This window comes from Phyllostomus hastatus, unplaced genomic scaffold (assembly GCF_019186645.2).
Source record: "Phyllostomus hastatus isolate PE091 unplaced genomic scaffold, TTU_PhHast_1.1 phas_contig_40, whole genome shotgun sequence".
NCBI classification, from domain to species: Eukaryota; Metazoa; Chordata; class Mammalia; order Chiroptera; family Phyllostomidae; genus Phyllostomus; species Phyllostomus hastatus.
In genome coordinates, this window is record NW_025333872.1 from 83,023,430 (window position 1) to 83,046,970 (window position 23,541).

Sequence of the window (23,541 nt, forward strand, 5' to 3'; positions counted from 1 at the left end):
GTCTCAAATTATTAAACTAAATAGAGTAGAAATGAAAAAAACTTTTGAAGACTAATGTTACCATTAGTCTTCTCTTTTACTTGGCTCAAAATCCTTGCATAATTAACATGCTAATACTTAATAAATGTGTATGAACCTACCACCTCTCTTCTCTTGCAGCTTAATTAGGTGATTGACTTCAGGCATGCTATAAATTATAATGACAATTTAATTACTTCTTTAATGTGCACACTTAAAAGATTTATAAACAGGAATGGAATAGCCCAGGACATTGAAATGAGGCACACCAAACGAAGCAAAGCACCACCCAGAACAGAGGCAAAGCTGGGTGATTCCTACAAGATAGAGTTCAACCAGGAGGAGTTCTGCATGCCTCAGTAAACCACTCACTGCTCTACTGCGCCTTGCAATGAATTCAGGGCAACCTTTACAGGTTTCTTTATAACCTTAATTGTCTTTATAAGGAAGGAGATAGACCTCCCATATTTTTTCAACAAGCTGTGCCTCCAAGCCTTCCCAAAAGGCTCGGAGCCTTCCCTCCTCTTGCAGCGAAAAAACACAGACTTCTGAGAGTCAGACCTTGATGCGGATCCTCCCTCTGCAAGCGGTCACCTGCGACCCTGACAGAGTTAACCTCCCTGGGCTTTAATGTCTCCGTTGGTAAAGCAAAGAAACTGCTGGCTTTGCAGAGCTGTGACAGAAATTAAATTTGATAGATAGGATGGCACATACTCTGCCTCCTACTACCTCTGGAACCTCAGGCAAGTTGTTTATTCTCCTTGTGCTTCAGTTCCATGTCTCATATAGGGAGATAAAAAACAGTAGCAGATTCAGAAACTTGCAGGAGAACTAGCTTACTTAATACACATAAAGCACTCCTGCCTGACACACAGTAAGTACTCAGAAAATGTTAACTATTAACAAATCACTGAGCACAATCATTGACACACACTTCCTTTTTCCCAACCTCCATCCACACAGATATTTACAACAATAAATAGTTCCTGAAATTTAATCTCTGCTGTCTAGTTTTCTTTTAGAATTAGGGTGAGATCTAATGCCTTCTTTCTCTCCTCGTCCTGTGTGATGTACACCCATATTGAAGTGTGTATCTTTAAGTTTCTAGAGCACAGGTATTTAGTCGGGGGGATTCTCTCCATAAGGCACTAGAAGCTTTAAGAACTTGTATATGCCATCAGTTACTTAGAAAATATGTGGACAATCTCAAAAAAACATATGTATGTTGAAGTTAGTGATAAGGAGAATTGTTGGAAGGACTAACACGTAAAGCTATGCAAAGGGTTTTCATTTTTTATCTTTAAGGAAACTCTCTGCCTTAGTTGATTTGACCAAATCAGGATTTCATTTTACCCCAACAGAGTGAAAGCGTAAGGAAACCGCCTGATAGGACTAATTAGCCCTAACTGCTAAAAAACAATTTCCCTTTCTCTTGAACTGTCTCTACGAAAAAAAGTGAAAAAGAAGATAAAAATCAAGCTCTAGTTTTTTGGTGGAGACTTTTGTTTCTCTTCTCTGCTCCCAGGGTCCATGGTAAACTGGGTAATGAGGCAAGATAAACAGCAGAGAATGATGAGATCAGTGAGTTAGGAGAAATCTTAGCACAGACATACCGACTCCAGTGGTTCTAACCAGCTCTGGTAAGTGTGGCGTTAGTGTTCCTCTAACATGCCACTGGACGTGTGCCTCGGTGTCAGTATTTATTTTAATCAAAACACTCTTAGTTGGAAAGCATCATTGCCTGCGTATATCAGAAACAAACATTTTACTCTTTTACCATTATGTGTGTCCACTGGCCTTTTTTTAAAACTTTGTACCCTCTTAAGCATTCAGATTTATGTTATCAACTTTAAAGAATAGCTGCAGCCGAAACACTACAAGTTCATGAATAGTTCTCACTGCACAGTTCAAGTAATCATACGCCCCGGACAAGTTTTGATTCACTAACAGTGGTATTTTTTACTATGGCATCTGAACTACTATGTAGTTGGTCGAAGATAAAACATATCTGGCGTGAACTGCCTTCTCCAAGCCAGTTGTTATCATCACAGATTGATTGCAACAGATATGCTTTTGATACACAGAATCTGAACACACTATCTCTGATTCCTCCTCCACCCACTCCTGGGACAGCTTTGGTCAGCAACAGCTGCAGCTGATACATTACTCTACTTGTTTAAGAGCATGGCATAAATAGAGAGATTAGATGACATAAAGCTGTAAATACTGGGCATAGCACTCACAGAGCTTTCCTGAGCTAGTCAGAAAAATAAATAAGATACATGATGAAAGAACCTGTGTGTGCCATCAGTTACCCAGAAAACACGTGGACAAGTGTGGGTTTTAGGTAATTAATACATTAATAGCCGAGGAGTAGCATGCAAGACCTAGGAGGCACACTGGTGGTCTCAAGACAATAAGAATTCCAGTAGGATCCCATGTGAAGTCCTTGAAATTGAGTGCTGGCCTAAGTTTATTTTTCTGTGTGTTCTTATTTTAAAAAAAATAAAATAAAAAGAATTTTTCCAGCAGTCCATGGGTCACTCATCTGAATAACCCAACATCGCGTCTTATATGTTATCGTTTCATACCTCTAGTCTGGCACACATTAGCAACAGAAAGGAAATATATGTCCATAATCCTAAAAATAGAAAGACACCACATTGCAAGACTGCTGTGTCAGTCATTTCCGTTTTCAGGAGTAACACAATGCCTAAACAATAGTTATCCTCCTGCGGAGCTACAGTTCACTTAACCCCACAGCCCGTCTGGTGACTGATGAAGGGTCAAGAGGGTAGCAGACTTTGGTGTACAACACTTCAATCCTTTAACGACGATGGCAAGAGGCCATGTACTACAATAACGGAACAAATACTTCCTTTTACTGTACAGTGAATTCCTCCCTCTGATTGGCTAAAGCTTCAGCCATGGTTCACGAGAATAAAAACATGTTCTATGGTTAGCAAAACACATTTTAAAGAGCCGTCACTTAATTCCTGGGCCAAGTGAAACGTGTGTCTCCTACGGTTGTTAATAACCAGGTGTATTGCTCTGTCTCCTTATGCCAAAACGTCCACTAAAATGTCCATAAAAAGACTTCTGAAACCCATGCTCAGCAGCTTTTGCACAACTGTTTCACAGAGGCACACGCTCACCTGTGAAGGCAATTAAAGGAACACAGAATGTTCTCATGAGAGAGCATTTAATATGTGGCAAATCATATATTTCCATGTGTTTGAAGTTTAAAACAAACCACTACCAAGTCATTGTGATACATTAATTCAGAATCAAGGGGACATATCTAGTTTGAAAGAAAATAAGATAAAATATTCATCCAAATGTTGGAAATTCTGGCTAATTGGATTTGTTACAGTAACTGTTAATCAGAAAACATTTCAAACCATGTTGTCGAAAAATCTTACATTTTTTCATAATTGATATGTACAATGTATTGCTTCTACAGAATTTTCTCCTTCTTTGTGTGATTCTGAACGTCTATTCACAGCTTTGGGTGAGGTAGGAAATTTGAATATATATTGAAAAATCCCACATCAGTGGCTCACAACCTGGGATATTTTGCTCTCTCAGAGATGTTTGGCAATGTCTGGAGACATTTTTCACTGTGAAGAGTGGGAACAGGGAATACTACTGACAACTACTGGGTAGCAGCCAAGAGATGCTGCTAAACATCCTAGATGCACAGGACAGCGAAGAACTGTCCAGACCCGAACGCCGACAGTGCTAAGACTCAGAAACCCTGGCCTGGATGTTACTTCAGACAAACAAGTCACTGTCACCTGCCTATCCTCTGAAAAATAAAGTGCGTGTAAACCAAAAGAAATTGTATTATGACTAATCAAAAATTAATGCATGAAAATAAATTTACTTATTCAACAAAAATATATTGTACCAACTATAAACACATTTTTTATTCAGGGTAAAAAATGATTTCATAAAAATCATGCATTCTAATGTAATACAAAAATCATTTCAACCATTAATCATTAACAGGTATGAAATAATTCTTCCAGTTTCAAAATGTGTTCTCAATATTTGTAAAATTCTAAAGCACTACACTGAATTTACTTTGATCATTTGATTTTAATATGACAAACAGGATGAACATGATAAGGAGGAAATCGAACTTTAAAGCTGTGTTTAATCTTAGAACCAAAAAAAAAAAAAAAAAAAACCCAAGTGAAATCGTATTATATAACAACCAGCATTTTAAGATGTACAATTGAACCACAATCAGAAGACTTACTTAAATCAAACTAAGGCTTACATTATATTCCTTAGTAATTTTGCTTAATAATTTCAGGTTGATCAACACAGTGACCCCCAAAGAAGGCATGGGTTAAAAGGGTATTCATACTACTAATTTGTACCATATGTGTTCAACCACTGAATAAGTGTTCATTACCATCTCTTCTGGCACAAAGGAAAGACGGAAAGTTTCTCCTACAGAACACTGGTCTGAAATGGCCCTTCAGAGCAATGAAACACAATGGTCACTCGAGGCCAGGAAGAGAGTGGGGATGCTTAACACCTTCCCGCCACAGAGGCAGCCCTAAGCAGCTGCGGGTCAGTGCTCTTGGTGTCCCCGAAGGAGATCGCTGGATCCTCACAAATACCCGCCCCCCTCTGCTCCTTTGGGGTTCAGTGCCAAGGTTAATATACAAGGGAGCATGTTTAATGAGCAGAGAGAAAGACAGAAAGGAAATGGCCACCCAAGTCCAGGATACCTGCTTCTCTGACCTCACTGCACTACTCATGGACTGCTGTCTGCAAGGCAGTCTCTGAGCTCCTCCAAGGCATGGTCCCCAAACCTGTAAAATAGACATTGTGGGGGCTCAACGAAATAAATGTACATAAAAGGCCTTTGCAACCTGCCAACCACCACAAAGCACGTGGGTTTTGTTTCTGTGACGGGTTACCACGGCACTGCACCTCCTCTCTCCGCTTCCCCACACGCTCTCTGCTCTCTCACCCGCCCCCCGCCCCCCGCCCCGTCGCTCTTCCTCAGGAGATGTATCATCAAACTCAACCAAATCCCATCAAATGGGACCTACAACAGCATTTGGTCACTTCAACATAAGATTTTATTTCTTCTTTTAAGCCATCCTGAGTACAAACTGCTTTGGATGCATTATTCTATTTGAGCTTTGTAACAACCCTACCATGTAACAAAACTGCCCCTGTTTTACAGTTTAGAAAAAAGAGGCACGAAGAGATGAAACATTTGTCCAATTTTTGCCCGGCTCGAAATGAAGGAACCAGGACAAGGAGCAGGATAATATGATTCCAGAGTCCACTCTTTACCAAGAACAGCCTCTCACTTTAAAACTAGAGTTATTTTATAAAGCCAAATATCAGTTTTTTGTGCCGTGAGCCTTATGCCATGCAGACAGCCAAACAATGCACAATTCCATCCATATATAAACATACGGAATGTTTTCCATTCATAAACCTCCCTAACACTCCCTTTGCCTGACAATCTGGGTGAAGACCTCAGTAACAGGACTGGTAAAATCAACATTTTGCTTAAGACAGGGTCTTTTCAGTGCGCCCAATTTCCTTCAGCTGAAGAAGAAAGTGGCTTCTCCACTGAAATAGCCACAATCATCTCTGACACCTCAGAAGTAACTACCAGTATCTTGGGTGGAATAATGCAAAGCAGTGAATATGTGAAAACAATAACAATGATAATAATAGTGCATGCTCATTTATAATACCTTCCAGCTTACAGAATATTTTCATATACATATTTCATTAGATTTGGACCACCCAGTCATGAAGAGAGGAGATGTTCAGGCGGCATTAGAAGGAAAAAGGCAAGCCAAGTGTCAGAATAACCAAGCAGAAAAGTAGTAACTTCAATTCCCAAAGTTCTGGTTGATGGCTGAAAATTCAATTTTGGAGTTTCTGAGGGGCCAGAAAAGAACATATATCTTGTGACTCCAAAATCATTTTGAAAATTCTTATTTCCTTTTTAAGGAAGATAAAATGAATCAAAAACTTTATGAACACAATCCTATATCTGCAGTTTAATATTACAAACGAAATCGTAAAAGTACAAAGTTTTCCTTTTGAACTATACTATGTAAATAGATTCAGAAACTGAAATCACAGAAATTCGTATTTATAAAAGTACAATGGAAATGTTTGTATTAGCACCCTATTTGGCCCCCAACCATTTTTCTCTCTCAGCTCCCCAATTACTACTACCCTTTGAAGGCAACTACAAATGACTTTCCCTTCCTGGTTTCCCCTTCCCCCGGCCCCTGGACCCCTGTCTACCATAGGACTTTGTATACAGTGGAGACTCAACAAAGGCATGGACTGACTAACTAATGGAAATTAGGCTGTTAGTCCACCACTATAAAAACCAATGGTCTTAAAAATATATATTGTTGAAAACACACAGACAAGCAACCCTAAACCCAGCTGAAAAGCAACTGTTAAGCAACAGTGAACTCAGATTTAATGGTACTGCAACAAAAATGCTCCTTTTGAATGTGACAGCTCCCAGTCATTCAGGCCCCGAGTAACACGTGGGGAGCGTTCCTCTAAAGCTACTGTGGTATCTTCTGAATCACTGCCATTACCCGAGAAAACCCCAGGAAGTGGTTTGATCGAGTAGTTGGACCAGTGTGCAGGTATCAGCTGATGTCTCTCACACATACACACAAGTCGGTAACAAAGAGGACACTGTGAAACTAGGAACAACCTTCCCTTATCTCTAGTAGTTTGGGAAATCATTTCTAACCAGTAAGTATATAACTTGGGAACAAGTCAAATGGTTAATTATTCACTGAATGTTTAGCAATTAATCTGTTTTAGATCAAGTACTGTCGGAGCTGAATACCATAAGGATGTCCGATGTCTGGAACAATGAGCCTTTGGGACCACTTCCAAAAAGCTGCAATCTTTCCTAAACAGTTATGATCAACCAAGAACAAAGCCTAAGAACAGGGAGCTGCCAGCAAAAACTAATCAAAATGAACAGTGATTTCATAAAATCTTTCAAACTCACTTTATTTTGAAATATAAATCAATGCCATCTTTTTTATGTTCAAACAAATGGCTAGTGAAAATCACAGTACTACTCGGTGAGGCACCAGCCGCTGATGAGTCCGGGGCTGGCAAGCCAGTGAGCTCACCAGGAAGAAAACCACAGAATATCACAGAGTCAGTCCTCACTCGAACAGCATTCACATATTGACTTAAAAACAGAAGGAAAACTTCCAAGTCATCCTACCAAACCAAATCTAAGTGTGATTTACCTAAACACATAGGTCTAAATTAAATATTTACCCTTTTCCTACAACTGAAGTTAGCTTAGCCCTCATATGGCCAATTTTGAGGACTGAACTAAGTTTTCATGCAGCATTTCTTACAGTTCATAAATTTCCCATTTGACATTTTGCAATGTACTATTCCAATGGTTCCCACCCTTTTTAATTGAAATACCCCGAATGCACTGTTTTCCTACATTCCAGGCCTCTCCAAACCTCTATGGGTATTAATTCTCCAAGGGATCTAAGAGTCACCATCAGCCACAGGACACAACCTCTTCACCACCCACATCAGCAGTGTTCCCCTAACAGAAAGAATGTGCAGCGTCAATCCTAATGCATCACACAGCAAACTTTGTTTACAAACACGGCCCGGCTTTAGACGGAGGTGTGAGGCTGCTGCACAGGAACAAGGAACAAGACCCACCTGCCTTCACCACTCGGCAGTACGCCCCACAAGCACTCTCTGAGCTCTCCCATGCAAAACTACGGCAACCTTTTGGGAAATCCTTTGCATCTATTCAAGGGGGTGGGGGGGCTATTTACCCTGACCAAGATATTTATAGAAGCAGACGGTTTTCTCATCTCTACTTTTCCAAAAGAAATGGATGTCTTGAAAACAAGCTGTTTATGCAAAACAGCAAATTCTGGGACAGTCCGAGAATTAATCCAATCACTGGCATTATTTAGAATGACAATACACTTCGCAAATAATTGATGCACTCAATGATTACCATGAGTCACTAAGTGCTTTTAATATTATTAAACATAAAAAATACTGTAAGTGCGTTTGACTGATTTCTTTGAAAACAGTTAATCCATGAACAGAATATATGCTTATTCTTTATTTGGAGCACACATTTCCAGCCACCTTGTATCAAGAAGAATTTAGCATTTGTATGTATGAATTAAGCATGATCATACGCAGCATTGGCTCTGCATTAAGTAAAGAAATAAGCCTGTGACTCTTCACAACATGAGCCCTTCCTGTCTAGCCCATGGAAATTTTAAAAACAGCCTCGGAAAGGACAATAATAAATCAACATGTTTATAAAAAGAATAGATGAGGTGCTCCCTAGCTCCTGAAATTTTTTAAAGTTGACCAGTAATTCTTCTACTTGTATAGGAAATGAGGAACATCCTCCTGAATTATCAGGGACCTTACCAAAAGCAAAACAAGAAAAGAAAGAAAGAAGAAGAAAACACATTTGCACCAATCCCTGAGCAGTTAGCATGAGTTCTAGTTGGAATGGGAAGGACACACTGTACTTAAATTTACCCTCTACAACTGGTTCCCCTCCACTCAGCCATTTGCTATTAAAAGAACCAAGCTGTTCTGAAGATAAGCAGGAAGAGGATATTGAAAATGTGTAGGTGGGATATTTTCATAGAGCTTCTCTGAATTCCAAATACCTGAACAAACTGATCCAAATTAAACGCCCAACTTGAGCTTTAACCTGAGTTAATAATAATTTAAAAATACCCATTTATTTCTCTTTTCCACTATCTATTAGTATATTTTTATAGAAACCTTTTTTGGTAAGATTGCTTACAACTGTTTGCCACAAGGTATACTTGGTTGGTTTTTAAAAGTGTATTTTGTCCCATGAAAATTAGTAAAACAGTGCAAACATTTTTATTGCTCTGAAATCAGGGTTTTTGGAAAACACACTGCCCTCATTGTCAGTTATGAGGCATGCACTGGGTGTGCCCGATGAGCTAGCATCATAATAGTTGCCATGGAGATTCAAAAGTGTTAGAACTATAAATTAATTATAGCCTCACGCTTAGGAACTAACCATGTAAGAGGACAGGCAAGACATGTTCACATAAACAACTGCATTCCTCTCTGAGGGGTATAGACAAAAGGAGAAAAAAGAAAATCCTTAAAGAATGTGGCTGGAACAGAAGAGAGGAAGGACATTTGAAAAGGAATAGAGTGAGCAAAGGCCTGAAGAGCTGAAGAAACATGGCCCATTTATAAGACCTTAGGGAGGTCAACTGCACTCCATCAGAGAGCTAGAGACAAGACAAGAACTAACCTATCTAAGTAGGGCAAGTTCAAAGGTCACCTGTCTTACCAACTTTGTTTTATAGATAAGGAAGTCAGGCTCAAAGTGGTGAAGGGGTCAACAAATACTTTCAAGTGTCCACTACATATTAATATTAATACTATTTACTAAACACTGAGATGCAAGGGTGAGTTGCAAAATGCCACTGACCTCAGACAGTCCATAGTGGGACCAAAAAAAACATATAAACAATTGCATTGTTCATTTCAGGTTCTGACAAGTTCTATGGAGACACTAATGTGATATAAAGCAAACTGGAGATAGAGGCAGGAAACTGCTCAAACGTGGGTCACAGGTGGCCTGTTCAAAGAAGTGACATGTAAGACTTGAATAAAGAGAAGAAGACATATCTAAGATGCATGTTAAGAGCATTTCAGGCAGGAAAACCCTAAATGCAAAGACCAAGAGAGGAACAGCTTAATGAGTTTAAGGAGCAGAATGAAGCCCAGGTAGATATGCTGAGACAGGCAGAGCCCAGTGAGCCACAGTGAATGGCTTGGATTTTATTCTAAGAGTAATAAAAGTCTATTGGAGGAATTTTAGCATGGGAACACGGTACATAATTTAAACGTAACATGCTATTCTGGGGACTGTGGAGTCAGGGAGGCTAGTTAAGGGCCTTTGGAACAGACCAGGCCAGATGCTAGGGGCTTGTCCAGGGGCCATGGCAGAGGAAACAAGAAGACCTCACATTCTGCATTTATTTTGGAGAGAGTGCTAAAGGACTTTGCTGCGCTGAATGTGAGGCCAGAGGGAAGGAGATGAAGTCTAGAAGTTTGGTCTGAGCAATGGAGAGCATGGTGGTTCTATTTACTAAAACGGAGAGCAGAGCTGGGGCAGAGTTGTAGCAAGAGAACATCAATAGTTCCCCTTTGACTATCCTAATGTCAATATATCCCTCCAACAGCCAAGGGCACATAATGAGGGAGTATTTAGGTTGGGAATACAGGAGAAGATCCACCCATGGGTATAAAACTGGAAACTGTCAGCATAGAGATATATTTGAAACTATATTTGAAATTATTCATATCTGCTAGAAGGAAAGTTTGATAAAGAAGATAAAGGGATTTGGGACAGAGCCCTGGGGGACCACGGCACACATGGGCAGGCCAGCGAAGGAGATCAAGAGGCTAGGGGGGAGAAAAGCCTGACAGGTGTAGCGTCTCGGAAGCTGGGGCACCAAGCGCATCACTGAGCAAGGCATGATGGTCAACTGTTCCAAATGCTGCTAAAGGTTCAAAAATACAAAGGGAGAGAATTAACAGTGGCTTTGGCACAATTTATTAGAGGTGAGGAACTTGAGACCCTTGGTAGAGACAGGCAAATCTGAGGAGTCTTGAAAAACAATGATGTTTCCAGGCAGAACAATTTACAAGCCAGTCTCTGGACTCCAGAGCTTTTTTTTTTTTTTTTTTTTTTAACTTTAAGCTGCCTCCCACCCTATGGACATAAAGACCTCCTTAAGAATTTTGAGCAGGAGAGAGGGGTGCTGAAAGAGAGTTACTGCAAAGTTCATCTGGTGGTAGTGGACACAATCAGTTCAAGGTGGAAGATGCCATGGTCCACAGTGGCTGGACAGTGGGAGCCTACATTTGTGGTGGCGAAAATGGAGGTGACGGGACCACAGGGAAGCTCTGTTAGGAACACAGAGCACCAGAAAAGTTAGAATGACTTTAAACTGAGTGACACTGGTACCAAAAATCATTCAACAAGGTTTGAGAAAATAATGTAGTGAAATACAAAATTTTAAACACTTTTGAAAAATTCAATTATAGGACATAACCCATGACACACGTATTTTTAAAGAAGGCATAAAAATTGCTACAAAAATATTAGCTTTCCATATCTTATTCTTCTCTTTAATATCATATATTGCAAGCAGGCTTCTTTTATTATTGCTAATACTTGGCATAAAATACAAGCTAGTCTTCCTAACCACTTTGACTATATTGCACAGCCCAACATATGTACTTACAAGCTCATGAAATACATATATGCCTAATTATTTTTAATCCAGTATGTCCTCTTTAATTATTCAATTTTTATCAGCCAGCCAGCTAATTGTAACTAGATTTGGTGAAGAATACAAGATCACAATACAATTAATTATATCTAATAAGTACCCCAATAAATATGTTCTAATTATCTAAAAAATAATACAGTATATCTACAGCTCAGAATTAAAATCTCATTTCAAAAACATTTCCATTTCACGTTATTTAGAATTTACATATTTTGTCTCTCTTAAATGCTTTAAGTAGCAAAGTTCAAACTGTGTTTCATTCTAATATATTCTATATCACTACACTTTTGACAAAATTAGAGAAATCAAAGGGGGAAAAATACAGAGTTTGGCAGTTGAGTCCTTCACACGCCTACCGCAAACATTTACTGGCCTTTTAATTCCAACTTGTGAAAGGCACAAGAAAAATTAAGAGACATGTATCTTAGCATCCTGAAAAACTATACTATTGTCCTCAAGAGGAATGTACCTTTGAAAGGGGATGCAAAACCATGAGGATTATAAAATACTGGGTTTTTCAACAAAAAAATATTGAAACTATTCTTTCTTAGTTTTGCTCCTTAGAAAGATGCACCTTTTAATTATGGAAACCTAATTTTAAGGACGTTGGGTCGAAACTTCCAAACAGATGATCGGGATTTTTTTGGGGGGGGGGGGCTTAAAGTGGAGTCCATACGGCAATGTGGCACCCTTGCAATACACTATCAAACTAATCTTCATGCACATTATTCCCTTCATCATTTTTTATGGGAGTAGAGGCAATTCTTGACATTCTACACAATTGTCAGGCAAAGTTTTTATATCACTTAAACTTCTGATGCAGTCAATTGTCGCCAAAAACTGTCAAAATCCAAATTATGCTGGCTTCAGTACAATGAGAAAGTGATGAAAACAGAGTGTACTCTAACATCACGTAAACACAGACTCATTAATCATTATATCGCTAACAAATGTTCCTGATTTTAACATGTAGTCCAAAGCATAGCTCTACAGCCTTCTGTATACAATATTTTCCAGACTGGTTCATGTCTAAATGGTAGCCAATCTATACATGCAATAAGATAACACATGAGAATACATTTTTAAACAAGTTTCCAGACCATCAGGTGAATATTCAAAGCATTTTTCAGAGGTGTACCTTATTGGACAGAAAAGTTGGAGGAGGAAGAGATGGTCCTATCAGCAGCCAAAAGCCACCCCATAAACCCATGAAAAATCAGTGACAGTCCTCTCCAAGTTCCACATGAGACAAGTAGGCACTGGGGATGGCATCGGGGGAGTACAGACTGTTTTCTGTGCTTCCCAGATGTCCTGGCAGGAGACAGACTTTCCCAACCTAAGGAAAAAATTGCCAAGAAATGTGTCTCAGTTGACAGATATTTTAGGAAGATGTGCCTTGCAGTGTGGGCTGAGGCGTTGATCACGGGTAGAGTAACTTGAGTCAGAGACACCGTTTAAAAGGCTGCAGTAGACCAGGGGGGACACCGCAAACCTCTCTAGGGCAGTGGCAGTTGACATACACAGTAAGGGATTTTTTTTGGGGGGGCGGGGAAGGATGTGAATGTTAAGCATAATAGTTAATAATGTTAGAGATTAATATTCCATGAGCTAGCATTAAAATCAAGTCAATCATTTAATCTTTTCAAGCCCTCCACTAACATCTCAAATTCAATCCCGTTACCCTCTTATACTCTTTCTTTCTCCTCTATCTCAAACTCAGATCTCCACTTGCTATACCAGACTCCTTTCTCCAGATGTTTTTCACTTCCTCACAGTTGCTGAGGGGACTCTTTGTCCTCGTGCTGACTTCTGGCCCCTTAATCCCACCCTTCCCAGGCCATCAGACTTCTGTTTTGGCAACCGTGAATCACGGAGACATCTCAGTAACACCCTTCACCAGCCTTCTACAGTCTCTCCCATGCCCCTCTCCAAACAAGCTGCTCTGTCTCCCTAGATTACACTGCAATCCAGCAAAAACCATTCAGCACTGTCACCTGCGTCCTGATCTGACTTCCAATAAATTTTTTGAGAACAAGGACAATGTCTGGTTCACTACCGTACCCACAGAAGCTAACACAGGGCCTGGCTTATAGAACACCCTCAACATATATTGAATGAGTAAAAGTGATAGTACTTGGAAGTTCTGTAATCCATCTCTCCTAGTACTGCACTTTTCTCGGCTTCCACCTACTCCCTCACTGCTCTTCTTTATTAGATTCTATTTTTCTTTCTGTCCCCAAAATAAGAATATTTCCCAGGTTTCTAAACTGAGCTCTTGATATTCCTCCTTTGTTCTCTCTCCAACAGAGATCAGCTCCCACCCACAAGCACAGTTGAATGTTGAGATATTTCAGACAATAATTCTCACTAGATCCCAAATTCAACACTTCTGCCAAAATTCCCACAACTTGAACACGGTTCCAGGAGGTAAAACCTCACCCTCGCCCCAAAAGAGAGAGAGAGAGAGAGAGAGAGAGAGAGAGAGAGAGAGAGACTTCAATGAGAAGGAACAAAGGTCAAAGAGGAATTGGACCCTCCCAGTGGGGACAACTGAGCCTCAAGTGGGACTGACAGGCAAGCCTTTGCCACCAAACACAGTCACCAAAGTGTCCTACATTAATGACAAAGAAGCCTCTTTTCTCAGAGATCATTACTTGCCTTTAAAGTCCAGGTTCCCTGAGGCCCGAGTGCTTTAGACTTTTAGAGGCATTTGGTGACCTTCCTTTAAGACAATCTGACGCATAAAAGAGAGAGGTCTGCTCAATACTTTCTTACAAATGGAGAAAACTGACCCACTGAGCTCAAACCTACCCTTTTGGCCTCCATGGTTGTGACTCTAAGTCTCTCAAGTTCAGCCTATCAGCTGAACTCTCTTGATCCCTGCCACCCATCAATGCCCAGGCACAAATCAGGGCCACAATCAAACTGACCTCAGGGTCCTCATACCCTTACCTGGACAAAGTAGTTATACAAAATCAAATTTGTCGTTGTCCCAATGGTTTTGTCTTTCTTTTGTCTGTTCTTGGGACACCCATTCCTTGAACCACTGGGGCTCCAACCTCAGTTATCCTTAATGCCTCCAGTGCGCAGCTGGGATCGAGCATGGGACGTACACCATTTTCTCCCCACACTGGACTCAAGTTTCTTGTGGGCAAAGGTGTTTATCTTATGCTTTATGGTTTAAACGGCATAGATCCTCTTTCATGACTAGCAATACACATTCCTGGTCTTGCATAAACTTATTCCCTCGGTAGGAAGATAAATTCTTTATTGGACTATGCTATGTGGTGTTATAAATACCTCTCCACTCATGTAAAACTAACCCAAATAACAGAAGGAAACCATTTTCAGCCTGGCTTTACCTAGTTCGCACAGGAGTCAGGCTGTGATTTTTATAGAAAATGAGGCACCCGCCAGCAATTAGTTATTTTGATAACTGTAAAACTCCATGTCAAGAATTTTTAAGTGTCTAGTAAAAAAGTCTAAAGGTTTTCGACAATGGGGATATTTCTAAAGTGAAATTCTGCAGCAAGTAAATACTGAGAAGATGAGCGCAGGTAACCACAGCAACCTGTCCGAAACATCGCGAGAACACCCCTACACGTGTTCTTAGAGGATGCCTGTCCATCCTCTAGTTTTGAGGCAATTAGACAGTGTCATCCAATGCTATTAGGTTAAAGAATGCTATTGATGAAAATTCTGGTACCTGAATGCCATCATTTGTACTCAATAAGGCATCTGAGGTTCTTTCTTTTTTATAGAAAATACATCTTCTGCCACACTAAGTGAAAAGGGTAGAACAGAATGTGTTTATCCCCACCCACTGTTGTCTGCACAGCGATTTGTGTCCACCTCTGAGCTCCCAGCTTCCTGCACGATGAAAGCCCTTCCCTTTGCCGCCATTCAACAAGAACTGTACCCTGCTGACTCAAATGATGACATCTTGTTGTAGAAATCTGAGTACCTCACAGTGGATCCATGCATCAGTCACTAAGGGATGCTTGCCAACCTCTGTCACAGGAAGATTAAGACAACACATTCAAAGCTGCAAACGTTGACCTAACTAATGAGCAGAGTTTTATTACCATTATCGGGGCTGTAGGAGGACTGGGCCAGGGTCACCACGCTCCCTCCAGTCATGATATACATAAGGCCCAAGCCTTCCAGCTCCCAAGCAGATAAGCTCCAATGGGGGCGGGGGGCTGTCCCTTAGCTGCTGTCAATGCAAGGTATAATTCTGAGTATAAAACCCGCCAGTTTATGAGGCTTCATATTCCTCATCTGCAAAATGACAGCCATGAAATATCAAGTTTCTTAAAACTTGAATAATCACTAAATAGAATTTATAAAACTAAGGAATCCCTTCACTGCCGTTAACATGCTAATTACACAGTAAGAAGTGAAAGAGTCATTTGCCAAATGATACATTTTTACCCCCAGAATGAGATTTGTAAATGGATCATTCAATTGTTCTGACATTGTCCTTTAGGTACTATCTTAATCATAGGTAATTTTGAGGGTTTCTTTTTTTTCCTTATGTAATACTGGAGCAATGTACATATACAAAGGTAAAATTAAGAATCATATCACTTCAGTGTTTTAGGAAGTTTTTGGTGTTTGCATCACCCTTCTAAGTAAACCCTGTAACAAGACAGGAACCTGAGTGAAAGAATCAGATACTAAACAGGAAACCCCATCAGCAGCACGGACTGAAGCCAGAACACCAATCATTCTCACTACATTCGAACAACCGGATCACCCATAAGTGATAACGGTGTCTCCATGGAAACCAAGTATACAGTGGAATCTGCCCACAGTGAAGGATTTGCTTTAACAAAAAGATCTCACTTCAAACCAAGATTCAGCTCTAACTTAGATTTACACATCACCCTACCCTGGTATCATTAGATATTACACCTTCAGAATTTCACAGTCTTAAAGATTATAAAAAGCTCTGCACATGGAGAGTGGAGAAAAAAAAAACTGGAAGAAAAGATTTGCATATGTAGTTATAAAAATACCAAAGCAGATCCCATGCTAAGCTCTACCAGAAAGAGAATAATTACTGTTGCCCATCGCACGAAGCCTTGAAATTATATTCTCTTCTCCAAGCAGAAGCAGTCATCAGATTATCAAAACGAGGTTATCCTGCCTAAACTCAAACACTGCTTGTATGCAATAAGCACAATGCAATCAACAGACAAGCAGCTATTTCCCTCCCACACAAACTATAATCCTTTGTGAAATATATTTTTAATGAAGAATACATAACCCTCCTACATGCTTTGGTGCTGCTCTCACACTCCCCCACATGAAAGCAGACATTCATTTTAAAGAGAGGGAGAATTTCATAGCTTCAAATAACATCCTGTACAATGTAGGGCGAAGAAAAAGAATGTTAGCATCTGAACTAACCCCTAAATGTATCTTTTTCACCTAACGTTACTCTTATGAAAGTAAAACTAGTTACCAATAGCACCTGGGGGATGAAATAAACAATGGATCTCACCAATATTTTAATGATTTCTTTCTAATTTACTTGCATTACGAAGTCTTAATTCATTCAACTGCTAATCACTCAAAACTCAGGGAGCTCTGAATTTTAACCTTACACAAATTTCAAATTATAGTGCTTGGCATGAGTCATATTGCTTACTCAAGAAGCAATTTTTTAAAAGAAAAAGTTTTTAAGTTTCCAGTGGTGCTCATTTTTCTTTCTTTTTCCAATAATAATGGTTTTAAATGTCTAAAATTAAAACAATATGACTGGATAGTCAGATTTTTAGCATCTGGATAGCTAACTGGAAATGAGGCTGTAAAAATAATTAAGAATGTTTGCTGCCCACTCAGTGGAATTATAAGAGGTAAAGAAGATACGGATAAAAACCCCTTTCTCCACTAGGGTTTTTCTACCCCACACAGCACCTGCTTGAAGGTATTAGGCTCTGGTGGTATACCCCAGAATTTGGTCCATAGGAGACAGGCCATTAAGAAATTAGTTACAGTGACAAGTAACCTTAGGACTCTGTTACATTCAGGGGATATGCCTTCATAATAAATAAATAATCTTTTAAAAAACCTTTGTAACCCAAATCAACAAATGTTATATTTCCATAATGAAAACAGTCTTAAAAGAGAGAAAATAGTCTTAAAAGAAAACCAATTTTGTATAAATGCTTAAATGATGGAATTCCATTATACTAAAAGGAGTTTTAATCTTGTCTAATTGTCACCTAAACACACACACACACAAAATAACCTCTGGAGATAGCCAGCACACATGGGCAAGCCAGAATCTGTACAGGACCCGTTCTTCTGCAACACAGCAAAAAGTCAAGAACTACTTTTGCACACAAAGTAATGTCAGGGAAAGATGGAGAGAGGAGGGTAAAAAAGAAAAGGAGGAGTGTGAGGAGACGGAAAGACAGAGACCAGCAAACAAGTTTAGGCACCGGTCACGTTCCTAGGAAAGCAATTGTAATCAGCTAAAACAATGGTGACTCAATCTCACTACAGTTCAGGAACCTTATCCGCCATGTGTAAGAAAGAGGTGGAGACAAGGAAGAAAATGAGAAAACATTTTTGTTTTCTCAACATTTTTGTTTTCTCAACATTTCTCAAACATTTTTGTTTGAATTATAATGCATGCGATTATAATTCATTTCCACGTTCATATCTCAATGCATGGCTCCACTCCCCAAAGCACGTCCAAGTGAGGTGGAGGTTAACTTTCAGAATCATCTCCAAACACATCCAGATTAAAGACAACAGCAGATTCCTATGTATCTCTAGGAATGCTTGGCACACCTTTCAATTCAAAGCCCTTCTTTCTATACACTCTGAAAACAGTCCAGTCGCTCATGGATAAATCTAACTGATTGCAAAAACAAAACCTTAGCTAATTACAGAGAACTCAGCGCCTCCCCCGGCGACCCCACAGAGTCAGCGGGTGTCTCCATGGCCAAGTCCTGACTGTCAGCTTTCTCAGGTGCAGGAAACGCACCGCTCCCCACACACTGCCTCCAAGGGCTAAGGAACCAGCTGAGCCAGAATTGCCGCTGTTCACAAAAGGAATTCCCCCCTTCCCCTCCTTCTCCCTCCCCTTTCTTCGTTGGTCCCTCCTCCCGTCATCCGCTGGTGAATAATATCACTCCGCTACCTGCCTGGATCAACACCGGGAGCCCCTGTCTTCAAGCATTCAGAGAATTTAACAGCCTGGTAATTCCTGTTGTCCGTTCGCTGAGGTCACAGATAAAGCTAAACAGCAGCCGTGGTTCCCATCAATCATAAGTCACTCACTGATAGAATGTATGGTAGGAGACCTGATGTAAGCAGTCACCAGAGAAAATACCCACTGATGACGCATATCCAGGCATAAAAATAGTTACAGGGCCCTCAAAGGGATTATTCAACAGCCTACATTTAGACTTTCCTACAAGAGACCTGAAGTCAACGTGCTGCCGCTCAAAGGCTGGAGAGAGCTGAAGTTCAAGCTTCCTCAACAGACATAACCACAAATAACTGGTTCAAATAAGCTCCTGCAATAACACGCTGTTTAGTAAATTTTAACACAATTTTATAAGCATTAAACAGTACCACCAACTATCTTATAAAATGCCACGTAATCTTTTACTTTGTTCATGTTTTCCACCATAAACCAATTCCACCTTTTTAAAAGTATGTTCCCCAAACATTAATAATCGGTCCAAAGAAGAATGGCATTAGTTGCCTTAAAAATAAATGTTAGGAACAGAACACAAATTGCAGTTCTGTATCTAAATCCTTTTAAAACATGCTTTTTAAGTAGAGTTATTACTTAATTATAAATTTCATTAAAGAAATGGACATTTTGCATACTGTATTTGCAAATTCAATTTCCCCAAATTGGTTTGATCTTTCATAGAAATAATTACCACATTCGTTAGGTACACCTACTATGCTATTTTACACATAGGAGGCATTATTATTGTTTGCCAAAAAATTAATGAATCAATCAATGAAATGTTATATGCAAATATTTTAACTGAGTGACAAGACATTGTTCAAACTGAATTCCTGGGTTTTTTTTTTTAATTTTATGAGAAGATAAATAAGTTTTTACATGTGTAACAATGTTACCAGTTTTCAAGTCATCTGTTCTCTTACTCCTCCTGCTCAAACATATGCAGAGCTACCCTGCACAGGAAGGTCTTTCACGGAGCGTACATATCAGAAAATGCTGGATTTTTGCACATTTTAATGTTTGAATATATAACATGTTCCCTCGCCAGTTCCCTTTAAACCACTGTGCTGACACAGATAAGGCAACCAGCTATGAGAGAACCCAAATTCTGCCTCTGAACTTGAACGCCTCCTACTTACATACCATATTTGTTAGTCTTAATTACCCATCCTTTCCTAACAGTGGATAGATGTTCATCGTTACCCAGTTAATTACTAGCCATGAGACATCTCTCATGCCCTGGCTGGCGTAGCTCAGTGGATTGAGCGCGGGCTGGGAACCAAAGTGTCCCAGGTTCGATTCCCAGCCAGGGTACGTTCCTGGGTTGCAGGCCATAACCCCCAGCAACCGCACATGGATGTTTCTCTCTCTCTCTCTCTCTCTCTCTCTCTCTCTCTCTCTCTCTCTCTCCCTCCCTCTCCCTCCCTCTCTCTCTCTCCCCCCCTTCCCTCTCTAGAAATAAATAAATAAAATCTTTAAAAAAAAAGACATCTCTCTGTGACAGAATTTATCTCAGTGATTAATGATATTAACTATCCTACCCACGTGACTGGCAGAGACCTATTAGCAACATTGCTGTAACTTTGGACAAACCTAAGAGCTTTATTTACAGCCAAGTTCTCCATCCACAGTTAAAAAGATGACATTTTTCTTCCAATTCTGGTAGGCTCTACCTCACTTTCCTCAAGTCTGGTAACACTGCTATAAATACAGGTGAAAATTATTTTTAGGACAAGATTTCGCAAAGCGTTCACGTTTCTCTCCTGTGCATATGTGTCAACAGTATGTGGCCTACTTTAAAGAATCAAAATGGAAATGTTCGCTGGTGCCCTCTAGTCGATCGCTGCCAAGTAACTCTGAAGAAACACACTTGGCCTGCGATCACTCCACTCATACATACTGCAAAGTTCCTGATCGGCCACAGTTCTGCAATTAATTCCTCACAGAAAATGCGAGACAATAGAGCAAATTCGATCTACAATCTATTGTATTTCATAAGGTGTCATTACCCCTTTGTGAAAATGAATGAGGGCAAAATTTAAGAAACAAGAAAAAAATAAACACAAGATAAATGAGACAGTTACATTTGCTAACGAAGGAAGAATGTTCTTAAAGTTAACTGATTCAGAAACTAAAAATGCTCCTCAGATTTTACAGAAGCTCATGTTTTTAAATAGCTCAAAAACGAGACAAGGCGCCCAGAAATAAACACCCACATCATACATGCAACAGCCTTCTGCCATGGTGGTCTGTGCTGGTCAAATCTGAACTGAGAATCCTCAGACGGTTTCTGAAAATGCCAGTCTCCAAGGTAGGCACTACTTCAGAATGCACGGACATGACTCTGAATCCAGAGACCACAGACTGATTTCCGTAAGAAATTATTTTCCTCCGTACTCCCGGTTTTAGTAAGTGCACCCTGGTCAGTGTACTATCAGCAAAACAACTGATTTTTTTTGAAAAGAAGAGAAAACTGCTTTACCCTAGATGAGAATCTATGCTATCATTATAATTATTTTAACCTGTGAGACAATTTTCTGCTCTAATGCAATGAAATAAACCACTGCTTAAACTTAAGAAATGTCAAAAAATGTTAGAAAACACTCCTTTTTTTTAAAATGTCAAGCAACCATAATTACTGGTCACTAAATTAAAACCAGATTACTTAATTATCTGGATAGGGTGGGTGGGCAGGGCTATGCCAATGAAAATGTAAAAAAAAAGTCTGCCTTGTCAGCGTGAGGCTTCCTAGACGCCACCTTTACATTCATCCTCTATGTCACTACTGGAGTATCATGACAACAAACCTTTTCTCAAACTGCGACTACATTAAGAAAATGGGAAACTACACCCCCAGGTCACTATCCTGTGCCTGGCCTAGAAGCGATCCCTCATGTTTGGATGGTAAGGTTACTTCTCCTTTTCAGTGTCAGTATTATGTCAGGATTCTGCTTTATTTTTAATTTTCTAAATTACACCCTTAAAATGGCTCATCGTTTCATAGCGGCCTTTTCCACTTGGCAAATATGGTTGCTTTCTGGACATTTCATGGCTTGTGGTCAATGAAGTCATTATCTTCACCCTTCGCCGCCATGCAATTCACCTCCACGAACACCTGTACAAACACACATTTGTACAACCTTTTCTCACACCTAATCTCCCTTCATGAGGCCAGACATTCACCTAGTAACTCTAGGTAAATACACGGGAGTCGTCTTTAACTGCTCCTTCCTCCCAGGTTTAGTCTCCAAAACGTGACAATTTTACCACGGTACCTACCGCTCTTGTCCGTCTTCTACTCCATCACCATGACCTTCGTTTTGGCCTTCAAGATCTCTTTGCTTACCTGAATACAGTAATTACCCTAAGTTCACCTTTTCCTTCCGGCAATGCTCTACATCACCCAAAGCGAGTCAGATAGAACCTGTATCTGACCGTGGCCTGTACTGGATCAAACCCTTCAGTGGATCGATCCTCACTGCCTCACACCAAGTCTGGTGCCAGAGATAGTGCCACCATAATGGTTCATTACATGTCTGAACTCCCTCTTCGATTTGGAGCTCCTTGCAGCCAGAGGCTGTGCGGTGCCGACTGATGCACCTCCAGCTCCGAGCAGAGGCAGTGTCCAGCCCGTTGGTTGGGCAAAATGAACTGAACACTAGGGCAACACACTGACAATTTTAACTCGCCGTGTTGTCCAACAAGACTAGATAAAAAGACAGCATGGTACAGCAAAAGAGCATTCTCTTTGAAGAAAACTGTGTTCAATTCAGAGCCCTATCATATCTTAGGCAATTACATAACCTTTCTTAACCTTAGGTTCCCAATCTGCAAAACAGTGTTAGGATAAAATGGAGTAACATTTGCACTCTGTGCCTCCTCCAATCGCTGGCACTTACTGAGAATGGTACCTATTATTGTCTGTGGTAGAAATGTGTAACAAAATGATTTCATTTCCAATATGCAATTATATACACACATATCAGACAGCAAAATTATCTATTTCAGCCCTGTTGGACTAGACACTTATCTCTATATTGCTGTGGCACTATATAGTAGCCACTTGAGTAATATGTGGCTGACACTCGGAATGTGGCTACTATGACTGAGGAGCTGATTTTTACATTTTAATTAATTTAAATGTAAGTAGCCCCATGAGATGGAGTGGGGAAGGCTACCCTACTGGACAGTGAAGATTATTTCAACTCTGACATCAATGGTCCCCCCTTTAAGTGCCTGCCCCCTCTCCTTCCCTCCAACTTGCAAGGTTCAAGTGTCAGTGTCAATACTTCTCCTTCTGTGAACTAAATCAGGCATAAAACAGCCCATCCCATCCAACCAGATCTAGTCCAAGGAGTATGAGAAGATCATATGACAGAGTTCCACCTAGAGTATTCAGATTAAATGAACGACTGTATCAACAAAGAAACTAGTAAAAAATACACAGAACAGGACCCCCAACACAACACAGAGAGGCAGGACACAAAGGCAGTGCACAGGGTTTGGGACGAGAAGAGCTTGCTTCCAATCCCGACCCTGCCATTCACATTCTGTGAGGGCTTGGGAAAATCTTTTGACCTCTCATCTTTCAAATAATGATAACATTACTTGCAACTCACAAACATTCTGTAATAATCACATGACATAAGACAGACACATAAATATCAGGGCATATGGTACAACTGAGAAAGCTGTAAAAATAACATTTAAATCTCTACCTTCTATACTATTACAGTAAATAAAGTCTTATAAATATGAGGTATCCTATGCATATGTCTTGACAATTTGGGTAAAGGGAAAGATTAATAATTATAGGGGAAGAGTAATAATTACAAGGATAATTACACTTCCATTTGCAAACCATAATAAAAGGACTCATTAATTCATTGCAATCACTATCTGTAGTAT

General features: G+C 40.0%; 1 protein-coding gene across 10 annotated transcripts in view; it reads right to left on the bottom strand.

The window, feature by feature from the left end:
- Window positions 1-23,541, bottom strand: part of HIVEP2 (HIVEP zinc finger 2) — a 182,118-nt gene that overhangs the window by 109,470 nt on the left and 49,107 nt on the right. Inside the window, exon 1 of one of the 10 annotated variants that reach the window (XM_045842652.1) lies at window positions 12,550-12,581. The exons of the other annotated variants lie outside the window; for them this stretch is intronic. The gene's annotated coding sequence lies outside the window, so the exon portion shown is untranslated. Of the gene's footprint in view, window positions 1-12,549; window positions 12,582-23,541 lie in introns of those variants that run through there. 10 annotated transcript variants of the gene reach the window in all.